The sequence below is a fragment of the Diplotaxodon limnothrissa genome, linkage group LG14 (assembly GCF_057381915.1).
Source record: "Diplotaxodon limnothrissa isolate DT_005_m linkage group LG14, D_limnothrissa_male_GT1.1, whole genome shotgun sequence".
In the NCBI taxonomy this organism is placed as follows: domain Eukaryota; kingdom Metazoa; phylum Chordata; class Actinopteri; order Cichliformes; family Cichlidae; genus Diplotaxodon; species Diplotaxodon limnothrissa.
The window spans coordinates 13,543,883-13,571,872 of NC_140609.1; the positions used below are offsets into that span (position 1 = coordinate 13,543,883).

Sequence of the window (27,990 nt, forward strand, 5' to 3'; positions counted from 1 at the left end):
GTGTGAGAGAGAGAGAGAGGGAGAGAGAGAGTGAGTGAGGGGGAGGTTGGGTGGGGGGATAAGGGATGGAAAGATGAAACATAAAGCAGCTATAAACATGAAAGGTAGGAAATTAAAGACAGTGCCTTTTTTTCAATGGCAGATGAGCCCTGTGCACCGTAGTCTCTGTTCACTTGTGGTGTGCTTGTTTGCACGTGTGTGTGGGTGTGTGTCTGTGTGTCTGTGTTTGTTTTAGGCTAACAGTTAAATTGCCGCTGTTTGTTCTTGCGTCCCCAGTTCAACAAGCCTCGTGTTGTTTCATCTTTCCTACTCCCCCCTGCATCCTGTCGTCCCTACTGCTCCTTATTTTGCATTTGTATGATTTATGACACGCAGATGCATAAAATCTAAAATTGCTACCCTCTGTTATATTCACATGTCCCGTCAAGCATAGTGTTGGGAGTGAAATTAAAAAAAGGAAAAAAAGAAAGAAAGTTTGATTGGCTGCCAGTGTTGACATGTTGTGCTCAGATTCAATTACCTAGATATATGCTCACAGGGGTGCAGGTGCATGTGCAGTGTCACACACACGGGTTAGGTGATAAACATAAAGAAATGCTTTATCCGTGTCGGTGTTTCTGAGAACAAAGACGTGTTGGACACCTAAACATGGGTCTGAAAAATCCACTTTTTGTCCACATGTTGCTTCATGTAAAAAACATTACTACCTTTTGTGTGTTTGACTGCAGCGACGTACTTCTTTTATTCTTGCGGCTTTCATTCGTACACACCTGCCTGCAGGTACGGTATATGTGTATCTGCCTTTACGCTGCCAATGCATTTGTGCGTCAGATGTCCACGTACGTGTTTCCGCACTCAGGTCACATGGCTGAAAGTCCTGTCCAACTGCATTCCTCCCTTACAGCCTGTTTTGTTTGTTAATGGTTAGTTGTCGTCACCCGTACTGTAATTCCTTGTGTGATTTGGTCTGGAGGAAGCGTAACGCCCTGCAGGAGGACGACCTGAAGCGTCACAGTTGCTACAGGTTACAAATGTGCATTTTAAAGGGAGAGAAAGTCTTTGCATTCATTTTCTTGAGTGCAGTTTTGTCCACAATAAAGTATTTTTGTCACACCATGGATCTAACAGTACTCTGGATGGCAGATAAGTAGGAGCTGGAGGGGTGGAGGGCGATTAAGAAGAACCTCAGTGTTCGTATCTCTGCTGTCATGCATGAGATTTGTGAGTTTATACAGTAATGGAGTAAAATGCATTCAGTTATATGCTGGCTTGTACGTGCCTGCGAGACAGTGGGGCAGTAAAAGCAGCAGACTCATCTCTCCTCAGTCTCCAGTGAAACAGATGTGAGGATTAGTTCATCAGGGAATCGGAGGATATTTAACAAAATAATTATTTTCGTGGATTCTTCTCACTCTCCACTCCACTGGGTGTCTGTGTGTCAATACAAATGATTATTATTATCATTTTGGCTTCATAGATGTTTACACTCACACAAACATGCTTCACTCCAAAGTCTCTGAAGTGTTTACGTACACGTCTGCGAGCTCTGTGACTTTCACCAAGTGCGTGCAGAAGCAACACTTTGGGCAGGTGTGTTCATTCACCTTTCTCCTCCAGCTCCCAGTTATCCGCTATCCTTGTCATTTTCTCATTTCTCTGCACAGATGTTTCCACGTTTTCTTCTCATTTAGCCAAAGATGATGGGCACGAGTTAAAAGCAGGGGAAAATTCTGCACTGAATGTTAAGGTGGAAGAAAAAAAAGCCCATTTGAATTAAAGAAGAAAAAAAAAACCTTTAATTATTTCTGTGTGTGCGTGAGGGGATTTGAGTGTGTGTCCCAGAACTCCATACACGAGCTCCCCTGATAGCTTGACCTTAATGACATGAAAGTGGTTCTGCTGAATTGAGTAGGTTTAGCCCACTGGGGTTTTGCATTGTATGGTGTTATAATTGTCAGTTTGGGGAGCGAGGGTTAGACTCTATGCTCTGACCTCACCGCTGGAAGAGAAAGCTTTCTTATGGGGATTAAAACATGACTATTGCATTAGTTGCACTGGGCATGTATCTGCTTGCTCTATGTGAGCGTGCCTGCCCTTGAGATAAAAGTGTTAATCTGATCTGACGACAAAAGTTTAAGAAAACCATTTTACTTGTTGCTCGCGTAATGTGAACTATTTTATACATTTTTACGTATTCATACAGTCTGATCTAGTGGTTGTGGGCAGATCCAGGTGTTCACTGTTCATTTGCATACATGCAAAACAATAAGACATAGAGCTGAGCTCGCGGTAAAGCTACTGACGCACTGCTCTTTCACTATTAGTTAAAATAGCTTGTCTTATCTCTTTATTTTAAGCTTAGCCTATACTCCAAAAAGGTATTTATTTAATCTTGAATCCTCTTTTGGAACCAGTAGAAGGAATCACTGAAAAAAAAAAATCCATCCACAGTAGCCAGAGTCTGATGCAAAAAGTCACTAATATCAAGCATTTTCCTTTTGAAAGGAGACATGAGGAAGCAGCACTGTTACCCTTAAGCAACTGATGTGGCCTTTTCAGCCTTGTGTGAAACCTCCAGAGTGTATTTCTTCTTGTCTGACTTGATTTTATCCTCAATAATATACCACCGATGCGACATGGGGCTGTAAGCAGCGAACCTGGAGCTTTATATTCAGCGGATTCATCCAAATACACACACCGCTGATCCCATTGTTGTTGATCAGGCAATTGAAACAAATCGCCTCAACTGGTCACAGAAGACCAGTGACCTGTGTATGTGTGTGTGTGTGTGTGTGTGTGTGTGTGTGTGTGTGTGTATGTGTGTGTGTGTGTGTGTGTGTGTGTGTGTGTGTGTGTGTGTGTCGCTGAACTGCATGTGAGGTGGTGTGGGTGTGCCGCTGCATGGAAGGTGGATTGTCAGTCACCTCGCAGCGGCAGATAACCTCGAATAACATGACGACTCAAGTTACTCACGAGCATTGTAGTGAGAATATTTTAAAGTGCTCTTCATATAGATGATGTCTCATCGCCTGCGTGCCTGCATCTAAATTATACCTCATTTAAATACTTTAAATTTTAAAGTCTGCAATAATGCATTAAATGTACGTCACAGTTACAAATCCAGACATATATAAAGCTGTGCCACAAATAAGGAGACTGCATCATTTTACATGATGAGAAGGACATTTACATGCAGCAGAAACCACATGGAGATCAAATTACATCTGGAGGATGATTTGCTTGCTATGTGTGTCTTGTACATAATATTGTGGAGTTCCACATACTCGCAGTCTTACAGTTAATATCCAGCACGTATGAGCTTCTGCTCTCGGTTTTATTGCGCTGATCGATTGTGGCACAACTGAAACTATGGGGAGCAGGATTCATGAGGTTTTCCAATTCCCGACGCAGTATTTCGATTCCAAACCTCGAGGGACTCTGTAATAACAGGTAGGTGTGTCATGCATGAGCAGTGGCTGCAGCGGCGGAGAATGTGCAGTGAGGTGACAGCCTCAATCGATTGCCCGTTCGGTGAAGGCAGCAGGCAAGCTTGGTGGCTCATTAACTGATGTAGACAGCGGTGCTCGGTGAGCTTGTTGCATGATTGCCTGTGGACTTTGTTTCACTGTCTGTAAATGTTTTGGAAAAGTACAGTATTGGACCAGACAACAATAGTTTGCTTTAAATATTAGGATTCTGTGTATGCTGTGCTCTCTGCTGGGAAAGAAACTTTTCAGTGAACTTTACTCTCATGGACGTCCATTTTTCAATTTGATTGTGTTGTGCACAGAGCAGCACCAACCTGTGCATGATCAAAAACAGAAACCCTCCTTGTAGCAGAATTACTGAACCCGAGGCTCAGAGTAAACACGAAGCAATAATAAGCTGTTTAATTAAATCAAACTCAGCAGATATTCATTTGTACAGCCTGTGTTGTTCTGCTTTGATGTTTTAATCAAGGACAGTTTGAGTTTGTTTGCAGATCAAACTTCGTAGTGTGTGTTATACTGTATAGCCTAAAGGGAAAATACACCACATTTCTTTTTATTGCCTTTTTGCAGGTGTCAGTTTGAAGTTTACACACTATCATTCTGTATCAGTCATGTCATTCGTAGGTTTCATTGCAGCAATCTTAAAACATTCATCCTTGCCTAGCCCCAAGAGGAAGGTTACCTGCTTTGGTTGTAATAATTTGCACTGACAGTCTTTTACTCTAATCCAAATGAAAGAATCCAAAAGTCATTAAGAGAACTGATGAAATGTTTTAATTAAAGGTGCCTGATGATGTGAGCCACAACTACAGTAAGTTGTGCAGTGCTCAAAACACTTAAATCACACCAGAAGCTGATCAATTAAATAAACAGGTTAAAAATCAACATTAAAAACCGATCTGACTTGGATGCACTTCGGACGGCATCTGGAAATGCTCCTGATGGGATGGTGGATGGTGTCCTTGGGGATCTCCTTCCAGACATGGATCAGGGTATGAGTTAGCTCCTGATCAGTCTGTGGTGCTATCTGTTGGTGTCAGGTGCACCAATGTAAAAACTCCCTGAAGTTCTCATTAGATTCAGGTCTGGGACAAATCAGGGCTAGACAATGGCATCAGTGCCTCCATCATTCAGCGCATTGTCCTGCACCAGGAGGAACCCACCGCTAGCGTAAGGTGTGACAATAGGTGAGGATTTAATCCTGCTAACAGTAATCAAGCTACAGCTGGCTAACACATGGAGGTCTGTGCGACCCTCCAAGGACGTGCCCTCCCATTCCATCGATGACCCACTGCCAAAACAGCTGGATGATGTTGCAGGTACCACTGTGGTCACCACGTTGTCTCCAGACTCTTCATGTCTGTCACATGAGCTCAGTGTGAATCTGCTCTCATCTGTGAAGAGAACAGGGCGCCAGTAGTGGACCTGTCAGTTCTGGTGTTCTCAGGCGAATGCCAGTCGAGCTACACGATGCTGGTCTGTGAGCACAGGTCCCACTAAAGGACCTCAGGCCATCGTGCCACCCTCATCGAGTCGGTATCTGACAGTTTGGTCAGAAACATGCACATGAGTAATCTGCTGGAGGTTATTTCGGGCTAGGTGATTGCCCTTCAACTGCCCTGTCCAGCTCTCCACGTGTAACAGCCCAACTTGGATATTTCTTCTACACTGTTGAGACAAATACACCTTTTTACATATGGATGTGCCATCCTGGAGGAGCTGGACTACCAGTATGGGCTGCAGGCATGATCTCATGCTACCAACACTGACGAGGAAAAAGCAAAAGAAGAGGAAAAACACTCAGGAGGCTTAAATAATAAGAAAAATTATCTATGGGCAGCAGCTGCGAGACCAAACAACTTTTTTGGTGTTGTGTTATTGTCGCCTCTCTGTTGCACCTGTTATCAGTTTCATTTGCTTCAAAGCAGGTGAAATGAACTCACAGTGTTTCGTGCTTTCTAACTGGACAGATTAACACTCCTGAAGTTTAGCTGTGTTATATTGTGATGATCAAATGTTCCCTAATATTTTTGAGCTTTGTAGTGAATGCTATACTCTCATTTAATATAAGTGATTGTTTTCTTTTACATACTTACATTTTCAGTGGCTACAAATATCACAATACCTTTACTCTACAATTTTCACTAACAAAATCAACTTTTACTCATACTAAAACTTTAATAATAATGTAATTTTGGTTAGTAAGAATTAACCAGAGTATGTGGTTGAGGTATTTCTACCTACTTTACATAGTTTGGTTGTTTAGTCCTGTGGCTCCCAGATGAAGATTTTGGAGCATGGTTGAATTTATGTATTTTTACTTAATGATGGTTGTTTGGAAACTTTATATTATTAAAAAGTAAAGTTGCTTCAAACGTTTTTTTCTGCATTGTTAAGATAAAAGATTGTGCTTTTGCTTATTTGCCTTCTTGTCCTGCTGTGGTGGCATTTCTCCTGTAGCAGGGCTTTCTGTGGCTGACTGATGCAAATCCAGACAGAGGAGAGAGGGTGTTTTACTTTACAGGGGCACAGCAGTGTTGCATTACATGCTGTACGGTTCAAAGCAATGAGAAGAAATTGAAGTTCAGACCATCAGGCTTTGCCTGCCATGGCACTTTGAATTACACATTCTGATAAACGACCTCGGACACAAGGGCACCTTCACTCCACAACAACCCTCTGCGTGCTGTATATATGCGTTGTGTGCGTGCGCATGTCAGGGTTAGCGCTTTTTCCTTGATAAATGGACTGTATTATTCAGAGCTGCTGAATTTTATCTCAAGTGGATCCCTGTGGGGCATTGAACAAGCTCTTTCTCCTTCTGCTTGCATGTGCGTGTTCACATTCCCACAGTCCGCTACTCTCACATATCTGCAGGTAAATATGCTGTAAGGCTGTATATTTGTTGTCCAGGCACCCTGCTGAGTTGCAAAACTCCAAAGAGAACGAGTAGGCATTCGAGCCCCCCCTTTCATTCAGACAGAAAGGTGATAATCACGACACGTTCTTTGTCAGCTGGCAATGTTGATATGACGAAAAACAAGGCAAGCGGGCACGAGAGCTTCCAAAGACTGCAGCCAAACACTATGAGGCCACAAAAACTGTTGCCGTGGACGGTTTTCATTAATCACATTCTTGCATTTTAATTGATTGTTTCGCCTCTAATAAGGTTAGAGATGAGATATAGTTGTTCTCTAATTGCAGGCTTGTTCCTCAGCTGCTCTTGTCCTCGTGTTGAAGTGCTTTGGACACTGACTCTGAACCCCAAACTGAGGGCTGTACTACGAAGCACAATTTCATCATATCCAGATAACTTCAGGGTTTTCTGTGCTATGAAGGCAGTTCACTTCTTACCAGGTACATTGCCATGGTAACTTAACCTGCTGTGGAGCAGGTTATGTTGGAAGCTCCATCCAGGGAAATGTCGTGGCCTAGAGTTATTAATAATGTCCAATGTCAGCATCAGGAAAAAACAGGGATGCTATTAGCACGAATATGTGATCCTAAAATACCTTGGACCTTATTATTAAATTTGCACATAGAATAAATTCTGTTTTATATTTATTATTTACTCAGACTACAGCTGAAAGAATAAAAACTAAGCCCATCTTTTAAATATTACATTTATGAAAAACTCAGTTATAATCCATCTGATTTTCCTGTGTCCTTGCGAGAGAGCTATGATATTGATAAGTCTGTAAACTTGCACATTCATTATTTTTGCTGGCTTTTCTTCCAGGTTTCATGTTAATGTGCAGGGAAAACACTGAGCTAACTTAATGAGTTGATAACCAGCTTTATGTGACTGATGCTACAGTGGGGTAAAGAGACTCCTGAATGATACCCTGGGGATGCTGAACTTTTGTTGTTGTTCATTTCTGGGCATTTATTTAATATAATTTATTTAATGTAGAAATTAAGGTAGGCAGAGATCAGGGGAGACTGCCTTGCAAGAAATGGTCTTAAAATAAAAATAAACTATAATGTTATTGTAATATAACATGTATTTTTTTCCTGCAGTGAACATGACATTTCTTCTTATTGTCCCTCCAGTTTGTAACCTGTGGTCACTCACTGGGTTTTAACTAAACAGAGCCATTATTACATTGATTACCAGCCACAGGTCTTGTGTTTTAGAAACTGTGGGTTTTGTTGCCTGTGAACAACAGTTTTGTAATTGGACCACTCATACATATAAACATTCATTAGTTTAGCAAAATATTAAATTAATTAGGAATAAATTAATTTTCACAAAGCTTTTAACAGCAAACCTGTCCACACCAATAAAAAAAATTGTAAATATGACATGAAAGTAAAAATTGTGTCTTAATTATTTCTTCACCTCTGCCCCGACAAGAACAAAAAGGAAACGGAGAAGAACTTTGATTTATTCAGCACACAAAAATGCTCCCCAGGGCTCCATAGACTTTACTCATATCCGTGGATTCATTAGCCAGTGATCAAGAGAGAAGCATGTAATCCACGCTGCTTCTCGCTTCCTCAGATTTTGGTACATGACATCGTTTGCTGCTTCTTAAAGCTCTCTAGCTCTCATGTGTAAAGAAATGGTATATTCACCCAGTGAGATGTCAGTTTAAATTGTATGCCTGTTAAGAAGAAATGATCTATTCGCCTTTTGCAAAACCCACTTTGCAGTAACTGACCCCTCTCTGAAGCTAATTCGTCTGTGGCCTTGCCACAGTACAACAAGAAAAGTGAAATTGTGAGGTGGCTTTATCTGCCTCCAGGCGCATTCACCACTTTGAGCAAAACAGAAGAAAGAAACAAGCGGTGAGTCATCATTCACCTCATGTAGGCAGAAAGGATATAGAGAAGTTGTTCTGCAACTCTTTCTTAAAGTGATCCTCTACCCAGAAACTCTTTAAGCAAGTACAGCAACAGATACACCTTTGCAGGCTTTCACGGTGCAAGCTGATGTTAGTCAGAGTTTAATTCAATTCAGTCCAAGGTGCTTTGCATTGTGAGGTAAAGATCATACAATATTTAAGAGGGAGTCCCAGTAATCTGATGATCCACAGTGAGCAAGCAGAGGGTGATGGTGGGAAAAAAGAACTCAGTTTTCATAGGAAGAGACTTTTAAAAGTAAGAGAAAAAAAGCCTAAAAACCAACAACAAACAGGAGAAAATACAAGCTATGGGAGAGGATAGAAAACAGTTAATGGTCTGCCATAGTGGCCCCACAGTATGCACATGGCGAGTGAAAAACTAGGGAGTGGAGGAAAAAGTTCGGTGCATCACGCCATGTCCTTAATAGCCTGAGTCTGCAGCTCCATAACTAAGGGAGGTTTGTGACCTCGGTCAAAATGGAAGGTTTTTAGCCTCATTTGCTACTTTAATGATAAAAAACCAACTATGTGTTGCTTAAGGTTGCAGGAAAGATCTGGCAGTAACGATATTTTAATGTCAGTTTCTTCAGATTTCTGACTGGCACATTATTAATAATATAACTACACACAGAAAGCTATAAGGGCATGTTCGGGTGTGTTCGGTCAGTCCAGAGTTTGGTAATGAGCTGCAGTCGGTGTTTTTGCTGCATGTCTGAAAAAATATAAGTCATGAAAAGTTAAAAGGTGGACGTACACATGCCTCATCGTCGGGGTAGTCTGCAGGGAGAATCCAATTAACATTTCAACATCAACAAAAACTTAAGGAACTGGTCTCAGTAAAACTTCAGGTGATTTTAAAGTAGTTACTCCAGGCTGCAAATGTTTGAATTGTATTATCCTTGTTTCAGGCAGCAGGCAAAGAGTTCTACTGACGTTTCAGGGTTTATTGGCCCTGAAGTTTATAAAATTTGGTCGTTTTTGTATTTTTATTCTTTATTGCCTGTATTTTAGTCTACTTAACTTGAGTTTATTCAACTCTGCTGGTTGTACTGCTTTCTTACTTCGCCAGGAATCTCTTGTAAAAGATATTTTTAATTTCAGGAGAGTCCTATTTTCCTGGTTAAATAAAGCTTAAATAAATAACATGAATTTCAGAGAATTATGAATCATTGTTTGGACGCTGTAAGTGTGAGATGAAGTGCAGCATAACAATACATTACCCTTCTTTCATCAAAGCACCAAAGCCATTTAGGCTTTATGGGATTTCGTAGCCAAAAGCTGCATGTGCGTCCATCACGACCACTACATTTTTCTTATTCTATTTTGCGGATGGCAAAGACATCCTGTAATATTATATAATGTAAATTTAGTTTACCAGGCAACAAAAAGCATGCATATATAAACATATGTCTCACCTTTTTCTATGCTTCTTGCTTCATCCCACTCGTGCCTATGCCTCATAAAAACAACCTTTTTTTTACTCAAGAACTGTTCGCTAGTTTATGAGCAACGGCATAAAATCCGAAACTTAAGGTGGGTGGCCTGCCCACGCTTCTTTTCCAAAAAAAAAAAAAAAAAGTAGATGGTTTTCTGTTTATCTGGCATCACTGCAGTAGCTTAACGCCAGCGAGGCCAAGTTAGATAAGGATGTGAGTGCAGAGGCAGAAGAGAGCAGTATGAGTAATAGGTACTGAGAGGTGGATGGATGGATAGATAGATAGATAGATAGATAGATAGATAGATAGATAGATAGATAGATAGAGAAAAAGGTGCACTTTTCTCTTCACTCTTCATTTCCCTCCTAATGTGACACGGTGTGATTTTTTTGTGGCTGTTTGTGTGTTTTGGTGCTATTCTCATTCTGTCCCATTCAATTTGTGGGCCTTCCATTGTGGTAATAGACCATTACTGAATGGAGACTTGAATAGAGGGGAGAATAAAAGCCAGAGGAAAAAAGAAAAAGAACTGAGGAAGTGGGTGAAAGAACAGCAGGAGAAGAGGTGTCAGTATGTGATTTCCCCAGGGGATTGAACTAAAATAGAGGGGCGTGTCCCTTTCTTTCTGGGTCTCTCACACTTAGTTCCTGTCCACTTGCAATGTGTAGGTGCTTGTGTGTGTGTGTACTGTATACGCCTATGCAGTGTACTGTGCCACTTTTCAGTGTTGACCTTTATATATACTTCTAACATGCTCAAATTTTCCTATCGGAGAGATTTCAGTATGTGTATTCAGATGTGAGGGTGTAGGCGTTTGTGCGTGTGTGGGTGCATACATGCGTGTCTTTATGTAGGTGTGTTTTCATCACTCCACCTTGTTAGATAGTGGTTTACTGGCCTACGCGATTAATCCGATTCGCACCGATAAAAGAGATCAATCCTTTCACCTCCACACAAACACGTCGATGCTGCACACGCATACAATGATGCACTCAGAGGTACACTTAAAAATTTCCATAGGCACAGAGGTCAACATCCCCCAGGCTTATGTACCTTTTACTCTAAAAGCTCGGCTCTATCAGGAGGAATACATCGAGACATGTGAGTGGCTTTTAGACATCCCTGTGGAGAAACTGACAGTTAACTGAGGGGGAAATATGAGCTTTTAGATCCCTACAGACGGCCAATGTAAAAATGAGCCGTGTTCTTCTCATCGGTCTGTCTGAACACTGATGTGCAGAAAACTGCATGTTTGTTTGTTTTTTGTGAATTTAACGCTGCTTTGTGACTTTGCACATCTTACATTGAATGCAAAATGCAAAGCACCGTTATTGCATAAAAGCAGTTGCCTATGATTACAGTTTAGAAAACCTTATTAATAATGAATAACTTTAAAAAAGGGATATCTGAGTGTTCTCCTTGTGTTATTGTAAGCTAAAATACAATAAAAAAGAAAAAGAAAACGAAGGTTCTCAAACTTCTCATGCTTGGAAAGATTCCCCAAAATACTAAAAAGGTTTATGCATAGAGGGGGGTGCAGACATGCCAAGCCATGCCTAAACTTGTTTACCTCTGTAATGGTTTGAGGATTGCTACATCCAAACCGACAGTAAAGAGGCTGTAATAGAGTCTTGAAGCTGCTTCTCTCATAAAAGATGAAATAACTGAATCGAGGCATAATGCAAATTTCTTTATCCTCAGCCTTGTGTTAGTCCCTTAAAATGATTGTCTGCTGGAGCTTCTCATCATAGCATTCACAATAACAGCTGTAATTCTTTGCAGCTTAAACCGATTTGGTCTCTTTTTGCACTACTTGATCGGCATTTTAAATTAGTTCTGTGACAAAATGCGCTGACCCACCATTTGATGGCTGACTAACTCTAAAAGACACTCTATTAAATAACGAGATGGTGTCATAACAATAGAGCATGCAGGATTTTACACTTTAGGCCACTTTATTATGTATACCCTTTAAACTCCTCGTAACGCCATCCGATGGCAGCAACTCAGAGCATTTAGGCATGGTGAAGACGACCTGCTGATGTTCAAACCGAATGGCGGGACAGCGTCAGGCTGATAGAAAGGCAATGGTAACTTGAGTAACCACTTGTTACAACCAGGTTGCAAGCAGAAAAAAATCCCTGAATGCACAACACATCAAACCTTGAAGCAGATGGTTTGTAGCACCAGACAATCGCACCAAATGCCATTTCTGTCAGCTAAAAACAGGAAACTGAGGATGATTCGAAAGACATCGCTTGCCTGGTCTGATGAGTCTTGATTTCTGCTGTGACATTTCGATGGTGGGATCAGGATTTAGGGTAAAAATAATAATGATAACAACATATAATTTATTGATCCCTGTGGGGAAATTACTCTCTCTGCATTCAACCCATTCACTCAGTGGGCAGCTGCAAATCAGACGCCCGGGGAGCGGTGTGTAGGGACCTACCTTGCTCAGGGGTACCTCAGGGTAGCCGTTCAGTGGATTTGAACCCCCGAAATTCCGATCATCGGACGACCACGCTACATACTGAGCTATCCCTGCCCTGCAACAACATGAAAGCATGGATCTGTCTGGGAACCTTCAGGCTGTTGGTGGTGGTGTAATGGTATGGGAGATATTTTCTTGGCATACTTTGGGCCAGACTGAGGTTTGTTTCAACACCACAGCCTGCCTGAGAATTGCTGCTGACCATGTCCACCCCTTTATGACCACAGTGATTCCAGCAAATACTGCACCATGTCACAAACCCCAGATCATCTCAGACTGGTTTCTTGGACATGAAATGCCCTCCACAGTCACCAGATTTCAATCCAGTGGAGCTCCTTTGAGATGTGGTGGAACGGGAGCGCCTCATCCCTGAGATCTGGAAATGTTTCCAGGGTCTTGTTGATTCTGTGCTGTGAAAAACTGAAACTGTTCTGAAGGTAAAAGCAGGTTTTAGCAAGGCCTAATAAAAGGGCCAGTGTTTGGCTATAGATACACAAAAAAGTAATCCCTTTGAGAGTAATGACTCACAGTACACTAGTGTTTGATAGCATTTTATTTTATTTTGCTCTGTTAAGGAAGTTTTATGGTTGCAACCCTCCAGCAAAGCCACACACACTGTGATGGTAAGAGGAGGCCAAGTTCGAAGATTGTGTTTAAAAAAAGTTACTGGTAATTGCTTGACAAATAATTTGCAGTAGTCTCGATCTGTTGCTTTTCCACCTCACTGCAGCAGAACGCACTGCACCATTCTCTTACTATCTGCAGATGAAGTCTGACTTTTACATTTGGCCAAATGCCAGGGAGAAAAAGAAAAATAAGAGAGCTTCCTCTGTGTTACAGCTCAGCGCTCAGTCTGGCAGTTCATCAGAGTTTGAATAAGAGGTGTAGCCTCCTGCCACCGAGTGTACTGAGGCATCACCATCGGCATTTGAGTTGTATGAAGGCGTCTGTAAAGAAGAAGTCATTCAGCACTGGCGACGCTGCATGGCATTTTAAAAAGGATCCGGTGCCTCAGGGCGTAGCCACCGTCACCTGCAGTGCCGGTACCGAGGTCTGTTCCTCTGTGCCGCTCTGCCTCTGAGTAAATGAACAAGTTTCGCCTCTGGGCAAACAGATTTACATCACAAATAATGAACAGCTTCAAATTTTGATGATTGCTGTTTTAACAACTTTTTCAATTAAACTGAAAAAGTTTGAACATTGATGCTGAGAGGACATGATTGAATTGCCTCTAGATGTTTACGCGGAGTAAGAAAAAACAACATTCGGTGCTCTGTTTTTATTTATTTATTTATTTGGGGCATCATTCATTATTGAGCTAGGGGATGGATGTGTTTAATTCAAAGCTGAGGTATGTATGTTATGTAAGATAGACTTTTGCCTTCATTTTAACTTTTCTATTGAGGACATGTATTGTGCCTTCGAATTGAAACTGCGGCTGCGTTACTTCAAGGTTGGATTTCTTTTGCTTTTGTTTGGCTTCGTTTTTGAAAATCAATCTTAAATTGCATTCCTACCAGCATTATGAAAGACTCTAAATTGACTTTCTGTGAATTGCAGAGAACTATGAACGGTATTTGTTTGTGAAAAATGCCTTTTGTGAAAGTTTTAGTTTACTAAAAAACCCCATGGAGTGTGTAAAGTAATGCCGTAAGTCTGATAAAAGGGGACTTTTTTTTGCTAGAAGTAGAATAAAAAATAGGGTGAGCCCGTCATTAAAGGTACTTTAACTTTGAAGTGTTGAAACTACATTACAAACACTGCTACCTGGGTGGGCCATAATTTACTGGATGCTAATTAGTAGCCTTTATCACCTTTAAAGTGGCATGGCAATCAGTACATTTGCTCCACAGAGTCAAATTATCTGGATTATAATTGCAGATATAGAATGCTTCAGTGAATCAGAGAGAAAAAATATCAGCACAGCAAACAGAAACGTCATTAATATAGAAAAACAGAGGCCACTCGTAGTGATTTGTGATGCCAATTTAATTCCTTTTCAGCGTTTATGTTGTGTTGTCAAAAAGTTGACAAGTAGTTGCTCGTTTTTTAATCTTCAAACATGTTAACTAGTCACAACTCTGTATTCAGCTCAGCTGTCCTTGTCTTCCCGTCACTGTGCTTCTCACTTACTCCGTTGATTCTTCGTCTTTGTTTTTCCTTTTTTATCTGCCTCTTTTTACCGTGCAGACTTCCAACACGAACATTTCCCTGACAGCTAGATACTCTTGAACCTCCCATAATTGCCTTTCTGTCCTCTAAAGAGTTTTTCCATGTCGTGCATCAGGGGCAAGGCTGTTATCTACGGTGGACTCCTGAACCGCTCGACAAGCATGTTGGAGAGAGTGTGTATGTGTGTGTCTGGTGTGTCGCTCAGCGATACTCAAACGCGGCCAAAATTGTCGAAGTGATGTCGAAGTGATGTCGAAGTGATGTCGACGCTCTGTCTGCGTCTCCAGTTAGGCTTCTCGTTGGTGTTTCAGGTTCTTAACTCTTAAAACTTATGAATGTTTTCACACTAAATCATCACTGTATGAACTTTGAGCGTTTGTCATTGAACTGGCTGACCTGCTCTGATGAAAACATGTAAAAGTAATCGAGAGGCTAAACAGCATTAAATGTAACTAAAAAAAAGACGGCTGTTTTTCTCTCTCGTGCAATTTTACATCGACAGTTTGATTTAACTAAATGTTTCCAGGCGGCTCTGAAATGAGAAATAAATGACAGCATTAAGCCCTTTAAACGGACCAACTGTTGCTAACACTCAGAAGATGTTTCTCCTGGATCCATTAAAGAGAATGATTAAAAACTTTAAAAAAAAAAGGAATCAAAAGAAAGCAAACATCATTTAAAAAACTTTGTAAAAAACGTACAGCGATGTTTTATTATCCACCACTGGCTCTGTACTGCAGGTAACTGAACTCAGCGTCATTGCTACTCAGTTTGCTTTTAGTGCTCCGTTTGTACGTTAATGAGCAAGTATCAAAAATTTACAGGATTTATAATGTTTTTCTTATTAAAGGTTTAATGCTGGCACAGATGCCTGAGAAACATCACGTCTCCAAATGACCTGAAGCCGTTACTTAATTACATCAAATTTTAATAATCTTGGTGCTTTTAGTGCCAAATGATGCCATATCACAACCAGCGCTACTTGATTCAGAGGGAATGCAGTATCATTTTGTTTTTCTGTAGCTGCAATTTTACAGTTTTCCTGTTTATTTGGCACCACACTGCCACAAAAATCAAAATGGTCTTCATGGTTTATTGTGGCTACATGATAGATACAGTAGATTAGCATTTCATTGCTGCTGTTGATTAATGCCGTGATTTGGGCATCTTCAGTAGGATTTATCTTTTTTCCGGAGCTGGTACATGTCTGCTGCTGTGCTCTCTTTGGTGTGAAATTTCTGTATATTACTCTGTGCGTTTGCAGACTAAAACAAGCCCCGCGTTGGTTTAAAGAACAAAAGTTACTGATTAAAACGACTTCCAAAGCTGTCTTAAACAAATGAGGCATGTGATCTCATGTATCCATGTATTCCATCCATTCTCTTCCGCTTATCCAATCCAGGGTTGCGGGGGCGCTGGAGCCAATCCCAGCTGATCTTTTGTATTCTAAAAAAAACTTAAGCTGGACCATATGCAAGTATTGCCAAGGGATATATTTAAACTTTCACACATTTTCTTTAGCATTTAACCAGCCGGTGTTTTGCAGGGATTTGTCTAAAGTGCTCTAATTTACTTTTTCACAGATTATGCCTTCCACTTTTTTCCTTTACGGTTTTAGCCTCAAAACATTTCTTCTCCTTATAAGTGAGGAGGGAGCATAGCGATCAAATAGCCATCAAACTGTTATTATCAGAATAATACTTGTAAAGAAGAAGCGAGCGATGCTCCAACTAAGTTAAAGTGAATTGCGTCTTGCAGCCACATTATTTTTGCATTATCAGAGAAATGGATATGTTGATCCTTGATTGATTTCTCCCCACGGGACTGTTTGAGCTGATTGAAATGCCTGATCAAAGGATCAAAGGCTGAAATGTTCCTCTTGCTGATGTGATGTTTTAGACTTTTGAGCACCATCACTTTAGGTGTAACCTTTTTTTTCCAAGCATGATGTTTTTCATATTTTAAGGAGTTTAGATAAATTATGTTATTTAACTGTGCTGGGAGGGAAAAAACAGTCTTCAGGTCCAGATTTTTTAATTTCTTCTTCTTTCATGTCCCTTAAATGACTTCTGTTGTGTTAGGGTTTGTATTCTTCTATTTGGTGGTGTTTTCTTGCCCACTCAGGGCCGCTATATCTTAGCCATTATTTGACAGGAAATAAGGAGAGAGTGAGGGGTAATGGCATGAAAGATAAGGTCTGGGGCAGACTTGAACACAGGCCCCTGCAGCAAGGACTGTAGCCTTCAGTATACAGGTTGCCACGTCAATCAGGTGACCTATACTGGCACCCGACTCTTGTAAATCTTTATATTTCCTTATTAAACAAGGTATAACTCATACACAGATGGTTCAAAATACAGCACCCTGCCCCCTACCAAAGAAAGAAACACAAGGTGCACGTTACTCCTGTGTTGCTCCTAATGAAATTTAGAATAAAATATTACGGCCTGCACTCTTGCAGTCTCTCACTATTAGATTAACTCAAATGGCAAATTGCATTTTTAATACGTTTAACATAACGACGTTCCTTTCTTAACGAATGTTTTTGTCGTTTTCGTTTGTCTGACGTTTTTGTTTTTCCTTTAAATCTAATTTTTGCATGTGGTTTTTATCCTGGAGTGGAAGTACGAATGACAGTAGCTGTCAGGTGTGCTTAACTTAACACCTGTTAAGTGTTCGGCAGAGAGTTTTAAAAAGAGGTCAGGGAGCATTTTAATGATCATTGCATCCATGATACGCGGTTTATATTCTCCCCTTTCTTCTCAGTTCCTCTTTACTTCCATCTCAGTCTGTTTCTATCCACCCATCCCTCCATCTGCTGCTCTACATCCATCTGTCTCTGTGTCCTTTTACCAGCTTGCACTTCCAACAAGCATGTCTGTCAAGCCTTTGCAGTCAATTATCTCCCTCTTTTAAAGAGTTAATCTTAATGTTTGCCCTGGAATTGATTAACCAATAGCAGGACAGGTCACCATTGATGAAACGATCAATTGTACGGCTCTCTTGAGAAATGGTCCTAAGGACAAGTTGCATAAAAATGCACACGTATACAGGAAGACAGACCGACTGGCAGCAGCTGTGTACATAGATCACAATAAAAAAGAAGGCAGAGACAAAGCAAACAGGATTCCCTGTAATTTAATTATCTTGATCACATCATGTCGTTTTATTATGCTATTTTGTTACGGCCCCTTATTACTATGCTGGCAAAATCACATTTCTGCTTCGGATCAAATGCGTTTAAAGTTGCTGGCACCTGGGCTGAGCATGGCGAGCACACACGAGCACACCGGACGATTCGCGCAGACACACACGCGCAGACACACGCGCGCGCTCTAAAACCAATGGCAGCATGCTAAACAGCAGGCGTCTTCTATTAAATCGAATCAGTATGAGATGACATGTTATCTATTCTAAGCGCACTCTGTGGCTCTCAAATCTTTTATCAAAAAATACAGCTAACACCCCGAACGCTTCCAGTCGGCGTGTGTCTCCAAGGTGCGTGTGTGTGTGACAGATATTAAATGGGCTTTGTCTTGTTCTGCTCCTCAGGAAATGAACCTGACATTACTCATCTATCACGACCGCTATCCCTCCCCTCATCTCTCCGCTCTTCTCGTCTTTACCTCCTCTCTCCCTGCGCCTCTCTCCGTCACCCCGGTCTCCTCAGTTTTTCTCTTCCCTCCGCCTGCCCTTCTTTCTTTCTGGCCTTTTCAAATCTTCTTTTGTCTTCTTCCTTCTGTCTGTTCGATCTCAATTCTTTGCCGGATATGCCTCATTCTCCCTCTGTGTCTTTCTTCTTTTCATCATGATTCTACCCAACTCTCCTTGCGTACAGTACATTCCATATTTTCTCATTTCCCTTTACTGTTTTTTCTCCCCGCGTCTATCGCTCTCCTCTTCTGTCAATCTTCAAATCTGCTCCTTTCCATCATTACTCTTTGCACCATTCTTCTTCTCTACTTATCTTTTAAACAGCCCTGTTCCTCTGCTCAGCTATTCATCCTGGGCTTATTCAAGTGCACAGAGACCTCCGATAATATGAATGCACTGGCAGTTTTTTTTTTTTTTTTCTGTCCCTGAATCCTCATAGCCGCTTCAGCATTTTCCATCTTGTCTGATTTGAGTTTGTCTGATCAGTTCCACGTTAAAACAAAAGTCTAAAACTGTGCATGTGTCAGTTTCAAGTTCACCCTGAAATAATTTCATGCACATTGCCTCCCCCAACGATGATTGCATTCTGTTTCCTTCTGTTCTTCAATGACAATGACAGCAAGCAGCTGATGACAGAAGCTGTAACGGCACAGGACAGGTGTCTGCAAATTCAGACAGCTTTCACCTGTCAGTGTCAGCCCAAACCTATCCTCGTATAGTTTAATCGTGGAATTTAATCTAACAACACAGCCAGATGCTTTCTTAACTGTTGCCGCGGAGCCATTGGGATATTAAAAGGAGCAATGTTCCCGCTGAGGAGTAATGTAGCTCTGTAGATATTAACACTGCACATGAAACAAAGTAATATTAAACCAATTTTGATTGTAATTTCTTGGGCTTTTTCTCGTGCTCTCTGCAAGCGTGCTGTTATTAAAAAAAAGCAGTTACAAGGAAGGAGACTTACACAGCATATGCTTTGTTGAAGGTCTTACCACAGCAAAATGAAAAAATAAAATTACAATTAATGAAGATTAGATTAGATGAAGAAGATATATTATAGATCATATATTATATATCTGAGATGCTGCCACTTGTAAAAACAAAGAACAATTAGGGTCTTCTTAATATAAAATCTCATTTAGCCTTCGCATGCACATAAGTTTGCAAACAAAGCTCCAAGCTTTAATTTGAATCAGACACTCTTTCTGGCCAGAATCAGCTTTTAAATATTGGTGAGACTGAATATTTATAAGGGAATACATCATAACACCAAGATTTCAGTATTTTAATTAAAACATGCACCAGCTCTAAACATATTCCACATGACAGCACTGATACCAGAGTCACTGTTTACAGGGACAGGGTTTAGAAATTATGAGTTCCACAATTTGTTCTTTTAATGCATTTTAAGGTGAAATATTTTTTCACAATAGTTTTTCATTCACACAGTCGCAAAGTTCTTTCTCATAGAGGATGGCTTGATTGCTGGGTTTTTTCCAGAGTACTGCAGGGTCTTTACCTTCCAGTAAAAGCATTTTTGATTTGATTCCGTATAAATAAAACATTAGTTTGGTGTTTATAAAGCAATAGAATAAAATTTACAGAAATCTTAAAGTTTCTTAGTTGGTGCCTCTGCTGTGTTCACTCCTCATGTCTAAACCAGCCAATTACCATCACTGAAGCGTGACGCATCAGCCTAAATCTTTAAACACAATCCAATCAGAAGCACTGCAGGATGGGCCATAACTGTAGGATTCCTGTGGAGTATTTTCAAAGCCATCTAGGGTGTCACACATTGATTCATGCCAGTTTTTTTTGTCTCATTTTTGAAAAAAAATAAAATAAAATTACACATAAGTCCAAATCTCAGTGACCTCATAGTTGGTTGCTCCATAACTCCATAAAACTTTGTGGTGGCACTTTGGGGGATAAGCGAATTAAAGCTAAGACACTTGCAGTGAAGAAAAAGAAACTCAGTGGGGGGAAAGGTAGAGAACAGAGGAAAGCAAATCAGCTCTTTTTCCACAGCAGATCATCTGCCTTCATCTCACCCTATCACTATCATCCTCCTCTGTCACACCAGCCTTCTGCATGTCCTCTGTGGTCTTTTCCTACTGCCTGGCAGCTCCATCTTTGTCCAGTATATCCACCACCCTTCCTCTCCACATGTCCAAACCATTTCAGCCTTGCCTCTCTAACAGTCTCCAGACTGCCCCACCTGAGCTGTCCCTCTGATGTACACATTTCTAAAATTGTCCATCGTGGTCACTCCCAATGAAATCAGAGCTTCTTCATGTACATGTACATGTATGTGCATTACACTAAACACTTCAGTGTTCAAGTAAATAATTAATATGAAGTGATTTCTTATTTATGTTCATTGATATCAGTGCAGGCCTTAAAAATATACTATCAGCTGGTATATGTAGTAAGCACGACAGATTCCCTATGCAACAAGAAAGCTCATTTTATTTACCTGGTGAGCCGAGGTGCTTTTTTCGCTAACTTGAAATATATTTAATATTTTGTCTTCATCATATACTGTACTTGGAAGTGAAATAATAAAAATATGGAATACAATATGTGTCACACAAAGTCTCTATTGTAATGGGTTAGAAAAATGGATGTGTCAGGATGAGTAGAAAAGAGAATATGTCTGAATCTAAATGCACAGCGTTGTGTCATTTAGTGAGGCTCTAATAAAATCAGATGGCAGCTCTCAACAGATTTCATTTCTCTGAGTAGCTCTCATGGTAAAAAGGTTTGAGGCTGTTTAACAAATTCAAGCTTATAAAAAAAATAACAGTGGATCATTCAGTGTGTGGTGATTGGAACTGAAAAATCATTTCATTTATCCAGCCATGGAACCACACTGAAGTATTTATTTGCTATAATAGATTTTATACAATGTGTGGGCAGATTTTGGACTAAAAATTCACCAGAATTGTAGGTGGGCAGATCCTTAAAACCAGATTTTCCAATAAATGTTCCTCCATCTTCTTCACTATCAACATTTTCATTTTGTGTGCATGTAGATGGTGAAAGAAAACCCCCAAAAAACAAATGTTGAGGGCAATTGTTGTCATTGTTTTTTAAATAAAGATTAGACAATTATTGATCCCTAGAAAATGTATTGAGCTACAGCCTATTTATTGCACTTTATATGTCCCTATATTTTCATTGCTCATCAGATAGAATTGAAAACTGCTACTGTTTGTCTTGCTGTTCATAGAATTTTCTGAGCTTCAATTAGAGACTTTATGAAAAACATAATACTTTTTATGTACAAATAATTGTTATATTTTGTTAAATTAGCACTGTCTATTAAGGTTTCAGTGTGCAAGATTAAAAATGTTTGCAGTCTAGCTGCAACATTACCACTTTATCATTAGCTTCGTAATAGTACTAATAGTTAAACAGCTAACACTAGCATGTGCTGGCCTGTTTAACAGTTTTAATAACTAACTCATCAATTCTTTAATGTTGGTATGCACTTGTCAAGCCAAACAGCTACAGTCACAAAATCTTCAACACAGTTATTGCAAGAAGGCAAGAACATCACAGCAGGACAGGAAATGGGGTAACAATTGCTAATAAAAAGCTAATTTTAGCTGTTCCGTTGTCACAAGGGGTTGCTATAGCGGACCATTCCACACGGATGGTTTATACCAGATGCCCTTCCTGATAAAACCCCAAAGGGTATTTGTGTTTTAGTGAATTGAATCAGCAAACCTTTATTTGCAAACAAATGAGTAAACCACACAATGAAAACATAGTGTAGATGTCGTAGGCAAATATCCCTCACCAAGAATTTAGCAAAGACGCTAAACACGAAGCAAAGCACATGCACTGGGGAAAAAGTTGGCTATCACCTGGGCAAACATCCTCCCCAAACTTGTGACAAAAGGTGTCAACGAGTGTCAACAGGTACTACTGTAGCATCTGGAAGACAAAATGTAGCTTCAAATAAAGGTTACAAGGCAACCGGCATAGTTGGTAAGCACTGATGCTAGCTAACGCTAACAACAAATGTGAGATGCGTTTAAAGGCGAGACGATTACTGGTTGTCAGGCCCCTTTATCAAGTTGCTTACTTCACCCAGATAACACGTTCAATTTTGTTGGTACTGTGACTAAATATTTATATCAGGCCAGTACGTTATTCAACACCAAACTTGCTCTTCTATGTTTTTATGGACCTCGTTTTGTGCACTGGTGTGTAGTCATGCTGCAGCAAGGAGGGCGTAAGTTTGGGCGTCTGGGAAGTGAATGGGTTATATATAAGGTACTCAAGTAGAGTCGAAAAGCACCATATGAGAACAAGTTTATTTACCATTTACCATCTGGTTGGGTGGGTAAATACTTTTGGCAAATAGTGTCTGTTCAGCTGCTAGTGAGGGGAGGGGCTTGTTTGTCAGCTGGAGGAGGCAAACTTTCAGTCAGTTTTGTTATTGAAAAGTACTTTAAGTATTGTTTCTGGTGATATCCCTTGTAACAATAATGAGTTAAATATCCTACAGGCCATATGCACAACTAAAAACTGTTAAGATGCTAATTTTAATATATAAGTATTTTCCTTAAACCCACGAAAACTTTCAAAGCATACTGATTACATTGTTTCAACAATAGGATTCAAATTGAAGCCTCCGCTCGACTGATTTCAGCACCTCTCATTTTATATTTTCTCATTGGGTGAGTCATTGTGTATGTAATGTGTTACATTTTAGTTAGTGTCATCATGACCTGACCCCCATGGACCAGTACCAATTTATAGCACTCACACACACTCAGTGGTGGTCCCACTAACGAGCAGAACCACCATGCGGCCTCTTCATTAGCCTTCAAGCCCTTTCAGACATATCGTAGAAACCATAAAAATAGCTTTGCCATTTAACAGACACACAGACACATGCACGTGGACAAAAACACACCGATACTGTGTCATTACCATTGACATCATGGACACGGGCATCTGGGCAAGTCAGAGAAGAAACAAAATGAGTGGGCGATAAAGGCAAAGCGGCTGAAACAAAAAGACATCGAATCACAGAGAGGAGCAGAAAGAAAGAAAAAGCAGACATATGGAGAAAGTGAGACCGATGGACGGGGTGATGAAAAGACAGAGAGGAGAATGAATGAAGTGCATTGTGATGTCCTTAACTGTTTTTCCATCAGATTATTGTGCTTCCTCAGTGCCGTTTATCACCGTGGCAACTGTCACATAGACGTGTCGATGTGGGGGCGATGGGAAGTGAAGATGTGTTATTCTAGGCAGGAAAAAGAAATTGTAGGGCCGCTACAGACCAGAATAATGGACGTTGATGTTTAATAATCGTCCACGGTAGAAAGAATATTTTCATTCTTCTGGCATCCTGTTCAGCGGGGTGTGGTGAGAGAGAGAGAGTCACAGCCTCCGATAAAACCTAACAGCGATTTTCTTTTCTTCTTCTCCAGAAATTAACAGCAATTTAAATTTGTCCAGAGAGAAGATTTATTCAAAAATGTGCCGTTAGTCATCAAGACTTAAGAATTATTGTAACCGTCAGTATGCATCACTAGACGAATTCAGATAAAGTCCCTCAATTCTAACAAACATATATGAAGTAATGAATAAATTATAATTAGATAAAATAAATCTACTCTTTGAGGTGAAGTGTTGGGGATGAACTCAGTAGGCTCACAGCCTGAGGAGAGGTGGGACAGCATTGGGTACTTCTGTGTCGCTTGCCAGATGGCAGCAGGGTGAACAGGCTGGTGTGAATGTTGTCTTTTTGTACCCTTTGGGCTCTGTGCAAACACCTCACTGACACCGCTGATGCTCGGTACATGAGTGACAGTGATATTCTGAGTGGTTTGAGTCACCTGCTGCTGTTTTCCTGTCTTGGATTTCGCCCATCACACATCAGTTTTATCTTTCCATTTAGTATATTTTCTACTAGGGCTGCACAATTAATGCAATTTCAATCTCGATCACGGTTTTAGGTTCGCACAATTTCATGCAAATGATTGAGTGATAATGGAAATGCATTCTCTACCAAAGCAAAAGCAAAATCAATGCCTGATGTGCCGGTATGAGTCAGTCACAGCTGTTCCCTGCGCCGTCCAGCGTGAACTTTCCCGGACTAGTCTGGATGAGTGGCATTACATTAAAAGACACGACAAAGACATTCAAATGTTTGGCTCTGCAAAAGGTACAGAGCTTGTCCCTCAAAGCAAAAAATTTTTTTTTAGAAATACTTAAGATTTAGAGCAAGCGATATCCGCTAAAAACAAATCCTATACAAAGCAATACAACAAACGTATTGAGCTGCCTGAAACTACCCACAAACTGCTCTATAATTAATGCATTAAGGCCTAGAAAAACACTGCACTGATTGCTAACGTGAATTGTTCAACATCAACATGGACATCGGTTAAAGTGAGGCTGTACAGCGCGCCAGCTCACAAAGAGGCACTCAAATCACCATCGCAGTTGTATTCCATTTGGCCAATAAACACTGCGAGGAAGGACAACTTCCGAGAAATGGTCAACTTACTGGAGAAAAGATCTGTCATCCCCTCATGCGATTCTGTGCAAAGCATTGGAGGGTTCATGAAGAGAGATCTGACAGTGCTCAAGTACCTTATTAATATCCATCATGCAGGTTTTGATGAATGGAGCGAACGATGTGATGTTGTGCTTCTCGGAGATGCGCTCAGGTCAGGTCGCTAAACACATCGTTTGTCTGCAAAGATGTTTTAATTAGCAGGGATGTAGCAAGTGAAAGCAGCAACGTTGTTTATTTAATTTAAGGTTTGTTTTTTCTTATTTTTAATTTTCTTTTAAGAGATTAACTGAATTTAGGTGATTAAAAAAGAACAATTTTATTTTAATCCACGGAAGATGTGGAGGGAGCGTTTCTGTTTATATGACAGTGCAATAATACAATTCTTGTCACTAAAATTAATGAATAATTGTCACAAATAATCATGATCTTAATATTGATGTTATAATCTTTTAGACTGTAATTGTGCCGCCCTACTGTCTATTACTCCTTTATAAAGGTCACCAGCAAAGGCACACTTAGAAGGAATGATTACATGTACAGCATGTGTGTGCTTGGAAAAAAGTAGAGTGTTTGCTGGATACAGTGTATTGCTGAGGCTCACCAAAAACAATTACATATAATTCAGCTGTGATGAAAAGTGTTGTTCAATAATTGAACCGCAGCCCTGTAATGCACTGCTCTACATAATACAGCACCACAAATAACACAGAGCCTGTTTGCTTGATCCTCAGCCTGAGGCACTCTCTCTAAACATGATTTTCTATCTCTATCTCTTTCTGTCGCTATCTAGTTATCACTCCTCGTGCTCGTGTGTGTACTCGGTGTGTGTGTGTCCGTCCTGTGTGGGTGTGCGTGTGGAGGTTTCTGCCATTCGGCTTTTTTCTCGTTATAGCGAGCACATTTTCACGATGGGATTCTTTTCGGTGCCTAATGTCAAAGATCATGTGCTCACCCACACACAGACGCACACAGCATGTATCCGGCCTGAGATACCGCTCATATATGCTGAGAGGACGGGTGTGAGGGGAAAACGGACTGATTGTGTGTGGGTGTATGGGTCGAGATTCTGTTCCGAAAGTTCCCAAAGTTTTAAAATTTCTGGATTTTTTTTGTCCTTGGGGAGTCTCAAAGCAGCGTCATTCTCAAATGTGTGTGTGTGTGTTTAAAAAGAAGATTTAGAGCGAGAGGAGATGGCGGTGCTACAGACTTGTACCCCGCACTAGAACAGGTTGTTATTTTCTTGACCTTGAAATGCACTTCTGCTGTTTGTTTCTTTTGTGGCTTGCACAGCTCATATGGTGGGATGATGGGCACAACAAGACGGGACGTCTAGACACTCGGGGAATTGGGATGTGAGGTGCTGATGTTTAGATGATTACAATAAGTTTAATTGATGAAAAATAGTATTTTTTATTGGTCTATTTTATTTTATAACTTAATTTGGACCTTTTTGCAGCACGTTTTTACAGGTTTTGTTATTATTCACCACTGTCCTTGTGGATTTGACCTCGTGATTCACACGAGACAGCCTCATTGGTTGTATGAAAGAGAAGATGACAAGAGGAAAAAACTAGTGCCCGCTTCTGTGGCGCCTTTTACCCTCTGTGCGTGTTTCAGCAGTGTTATTTTGCTTTCAGACGTATAAAACAGCACAGCATGTGTTTGGACATGTGTATTTCTGTGTGTGTGCAACGTTTCGATACTTTAACGCTGAAAACCCCACATCTGGTGCAGAGGTAGCAGCTGTCCTGCCCTCTGGGAGGCAGCGCGGGAGTAAAATCCTTCCCCTCGCTGACTCTCTCACCTTTTTCTTTCACCAGCAAATTAGCATCAGCACGAGTGACATGAAACAAACCGGAAAAAAGTGTCAAGAGTGAGGAAGTGACTGTAGATATAGACTCAGTGGGCGCTTTGTTAGGCACATTGGTTCAAATGTTTTTTTAACACAACTATCTAATCAACCAATCACATGGCAGCAACTTATTTAGACATGTAGACATGGTCAAGACAACCTGCTAAAGTTCACAATAAGCATAAAAATGAAGCAAGGAAGGTGATTTAAGACTTTGAACAAGCCATGGTTATATATATCAATATTGCAGAAACTGCTGATCTACTAGGATCTACCCACACAACAGTCGTTAGTGTAAAAAGAGAAAATATCGAGTGAACAGGGTGAAATAGCTAGACTGTTTTGAGCTGATAGAACGGCAGCGTTACAACCAAAGTATGCAGAAGAGCATCTTTGACCACGCAGCACGCCCAGCCTCAAATCAAATGGGCTACAGCAGCAGCTGTCAGCTAAGAACAAGAAAACAAGCTAAACGTTTCAGGTTCACATTTTTGCAACAGTAAAGTGACATTTTTTCACACTGTGAGCAGCACGGCTACTACCTTGATCACTCATTTGATTGCTATTGTTGCTTAGCATTTTCTGCTGTGTGCGCCCTCAGCATCTCCCTCTTATTCAGCCATAACTTCAACATCAAACCTGATATGCAGGAATGTTTTAAAGGTTTTATAGATTTTCTAAAAATCCATTTCTTTCTTTTACCTTTGAAACTTCTCACCTTTTAAGTCCGTTATAACCTACATAATTTCGAGCTGATTATAATTGAAGTAACTTTTGAAGGAGCAGACCAGCAATTTGCAATGACATTTCAGTAATGACCACTAGCAGAGTTTATTCTTCCAACATTGTGTATTACTGACAGTTTCTTCACATATTTTTTTTCCTGGACGACATCTTTTTATGTGATGAGGAAAACACAAATCACAGAATACAATCTACCTCTAAGTGAAAATGTTGTGCACACAGCAAATATAGACAGATTTATATAACTGCTGTAGATTGTTCCACCTTAGACTACTAGTCCTAATGAGAAAGACTAAAATAACGTTTCATTAGTGAAGGCATTTTTTCCCCATTTTGTTACTTAAAATCAGATTTGGCGTTTCAGCTTAAACCAGCAGATAAGGAACAATCAAACTGGCTGATTCAAGTCAAATCATGTGGAAAAGTTTTTTGCTGTAAACTGATTTTACTTTGACGGCCCTAGGCTTATTTTCACTCGCTAGGTGTCTTCGCACTGTAAGCTGACTTTATCGACGTTGAAGAGCCTTCTTTGCCATGTGGAAGCCACACTGAGTGTGTTTGTTGTAGTAAATCTGCTTCTGCTGTGTGTCTAAGCCCAAGTTGCTGCAGAGCTGTCAAGAGAGTCTTCCTCAAAATATGATTCATACAATTTCCTCAGACTGTCACCACTGCAGCTCTGCTATCATATTGGTGGAAGTGCAGTGGCTCTGAGTATATTGGGTATATTGTGTACTCTCCTCAGTGTAATGTTGA

General features: G+C 40.5%; 1 protein-coding gene across 3 annotated transcripts in view; it reads left to right on the forward strand.

Moving 5' to 3' along the window:
- The window catches only part of pde2a (phosphodiesterase 2A), a 181,919-nt gene that overhangs the window by 59,942 nt on the left and 93,987 nt on the right, over positions 1–27,990 (forward strand). The gene's annotated exons all lie outside the window — the stretch shown is intronic.